The sequence below is a fragment of the Balaenoptera ricei genome, chromosome X (assembly GCF_028023285.1).
Source record: "Balaenoptera ricei isolate mBalRic1 chromosome X, mBalRic1.hap2, whole genome shotgun sequence".
Lineage (NCBI taxonomy): Eukaryota > Metazoa > Chordata > Mammalia > Artiodactyla > Balaenopteridae > Balaenoptera > Balaenoptera ricei.
Genome location: NC_082660.1, coordinates 1,816,603 through 1,820,411, shown reverse-complemented (window position 1 = coordinate 1,820,411; position 3,809 = coordinate 1,816,603).

The window sequence follows — 3,809 nt, the reverse complement described above, 5'->3', positions numbered from 1 at the left end:
CACACACACATGCTCGGTGGGGCACGGTGAGGCTCGGTGCTTATCCCCCAGAAGAATTTATGAATGAGTTGACAAAGATGACCCTTGGTTATCTTGCATAGCCTTCCATGAACTCGTCACCATTGGGTTCCTTGTCACCTTCACACTCTCGTCTGCCCATCATCCAGACCCCCTGGCCTTCAGGACACATCGTTGCAATTCTGATCTGGTCCTCCTTAAATCCATCCTTTGCTCCTGGAGCAAACGTTCTGAAATGAAAATTCACCCCTTTCTTGCTGACCGCATCCCTTAAGGTGACGCTCACTGACGTCACTCACGAGGATTTGTCTCATATGCCCTCCCTGGGTGGCCTCAGCCATCCCTTTCTCCTGTGTCTCCACCTCTGGGCTGGCTCTCTGAGACAGGTTAGCTCGGTAGCTATCTGTGCAATGTTTGATTGGATAAATGAGTCGCCAAAGCCAGCCCTCCAAAGAGGAAACAGAAATGAGCTGCCTGAGAGTTTTTGGAATCTTCCAGGGTGGGGTGGACCCAGGCCCTGAGCCTCACTCTCTCCCCAATGCTTGCTTGTTCCAGGGTCTTCTTCCCTCTGGGGCTATGCACCGCGACTGGTGTCGATAGGCGGAAGGGATTCATCATAAACGTTTATAGTAGGCGCCCTTGATTGCCTTCCCGTCACTCCACACTCTAATTCTGTGCAGGTGTCCATGCCTCTTCCCCTGACACAGGAGGTAAGACCCCTGCTTCTCACCTTGGCTGAGAAATGGGAATCACCCACAGAGCTTTCCACCCCCAGGATGTCAGCTAAAATTCAGGCACGATTGAAATGACAACAACAGGCTCCCCTGGTGGCGCAGTGGTCAAGAGTCTGTCTGCCAGTGCAGGGGTTCGATCCCTGGTCCGGGAAGATCCCACATGCCGCGGAGCAACTAGGCCCGTGTGCCACAACTACTGAGCCTGTGCTCTAGAGCCTGCGAGCCACAACTACTGAGCCTGCAAGCCACAACTGCTGAAGGCCGTGCACCTAGAGTCTGTGCTCCACAACAAGAGAAGCCACCAAAATGAGTAGCCCGTGCACCGCAACAAAGAGTAGCCCCTGCTCGCCACAACTAGAGAAAGCCCGCGCAGCAACGAAGACCCAACGCAGCCAAAAATAAATAAATAAAATAAATAAATTTTAAAAATATGACAACAATCACTCTCTTCTTGGGGAGATCACAACTGTTAATGGTGCCCTTGTTAAACAGGTGATTACCAGCCTCCGTCTGTGGGCAAAACTGAGCTTGAACATCTACCTTTGAAGCCACAGTGATTGACCGTGGTCTGGAGGAAAATGGACCATCCTCAGAATACGGAACGTTTTCATCTCCATCACACATTCACCACACTAAAGATAAACCTCTGGGGAGAATCACAGATGCCCACATTCACAAGACGGAAGCTTTCTGGTCACACAGAAGTGAACTCAGTCATGCATTCGTGACCTCCTCGTCATCACTGCATTTGTACAGAAGGTGGAAATGCAACTCTGAACAGAAAGACAACTGAAAGTGTTTAGAGGTAGGGTTAATGCAGTTCCTGTTCTCTGGTTAGAACTGTATTTCCAAATCCCAAGGAATCGACAACATTTCTTAACAATTGTGGGTCTCTTATGTAAAGCAGAGCTTGGGATGCTCTGATAGATGTCTAATTTCCACTTGAGAACACCTCCATATTTGTTCTAGGGTAAAGTAGCTCTTCAAAAAACAATTCAGGTTTTAATGTATTTTAATCAGCACTAAAATTCAGGCTGGCATGTCCCCTGTTGGGTCCAGTGGGGATGGTTCTAGGTCGGCTCAAATTTTGGGTCAGGGAAGAGTATTGTTCTGAAAGGCAAAACAGCCCACTAGCTCCTCTTAGAAATTGATATACGAATAAAGCAGAGGTATGGGAATAGCAAAAGAAGCACACTCTATTTCCATTTCTCTTCCACTTTAGATGAATATAGAAAAGAATTGCAAATGTTCACACGTGCCCACACAAGTGTACACTAGATACTACCAAGACTATACAGTTTTGCCCCCACATAAGATCCATCTGCTGTTAGAAACCAACATGACATTCTAAAACCTATTCTACAGTCAAGATCTTCAAACGTGTGTGTCATCTTAAAATTGGGCAGCAAATCCTACTAGATTGACTCCCAAGTCTAAAATCCAATTACATAGGGGACTTTTAAAAATCCTGAATGATCTTTCCCAGCTGTCAAACATGCTTCAATTCACCTGGGCAACTGATAAATCATGGTTTCATTTGCTGTCAGGTAAACCCTGTCATGCATTTAGAGATCCATTAAATTAAAGGATCTATAGGCATGATAACCATGATAATTTTGCTGTGGTGGTGAGCATAAAGGATACTTTAAGATATCTGAAAGTCCACTGCAGTGATATGAAAATACCTGTGATTATGATTGGTGACAAATCCACAGGCAACTCGAATACTGTTGCGGTCTGTTGCCTGTGTCCATAAGTTAGTGGGCACCATGGGGGAAAAGAATACACACACTGCCTGAAAAAGCTGGGTCTCCTGGTGCATGTTCTGTCCTTCTTAGTGCACGGTGGGGTGATACCCCAGGGACAGGCTAGAGGCAAAGACATCCCATTGCCCACTCGGGATGGAAAAAGAGCTGGAAGACTCCAGAACTAGGACAAGAAAATGCAATTTACTGGGGCAGGGAAATGGCATCCCAGCCCCCCAGCTCTCCCAGGGCCTCATTTCATTGGTTGGTCACTCAGCTGCCCCGCCAGCCACTTGCAAACTCAGCTGGTGTGGTCCTGAGTGCCGCATGCCTGGCTTCTAGGAGAAACCAGACACTCTGACCCCACTTTCAAACACTCGGATACTCTGTCTCCGGCCACCCGGTGGGCAGTGTAGACAACCCTCCCTACCCCGCCTTGGTTTGGCAGTGAAAGGGCAAGGAGTCATGTGCCCAGTGGGGAGGAAGGCACGTTCAAATGTGTTTGCAGACAGGATGTAAACGACCAGGAATTTGAATGGCTTTTGCAAAAATGTCCTGCAGTGGGCTGTGCCCCGCGGGGTCCCCACTCAGGAGGCGGCGCCTTGTCAGCCAGCTCTGAACAAGGGTCCCAGTGTCAGGAAGTGGCTGATGCCAGCAGGGGAGGCTCACTGGCCGGAAGGAGAGGATGGAATGGGTGAGGGAAGGCATTTGTGGGGTGGGGGCTCCCACAAACAGCCCCGGAAGAGAAACCCGAGCAGCCCATTCTAGAGTTTCAAGTGTGGTCCAAAGAGATAGGAGGTGGTGGGCAGGAAGGGGCTCCCGGAGAGGCTCAGGCTGCACCCCCCACCCCCGGACACTGAAGAGCCACATGTCACAGAGAAGGAGAAGCCCGGAGACTGCAGCTTGACAAAGGAGGTGAGGGAGACCCAGGACAGTTCAAGGATCTGGGGAAGATCACCCCACAGAAGAGACAGCTGGGCTCAACGCCCAGGGCTACTCTACATCTGCACTGGGTTTTCTCTGGATACCGGGAGGCTGGGAGGAGGGCCCCACCCTGACAAAATGACACAGGGCTGAAAATGTAATTCTCCCTTTCTGACCCAAAGAGGGAAATTCTGGCTGTCATTTTTATAAAGCTACCTTTGTCTCTCTATCTGTTGATCCACCCATACATCCATTCAAACTCCACCCGTCCATCCACTCATCCATCCACCATCCACTCAAACACCCATCTGTCCATCCATCCATCCATCCATCCATCCATCTACTCAAACACCCGTACATACAAACACTCAAATACTCATCCATCCAT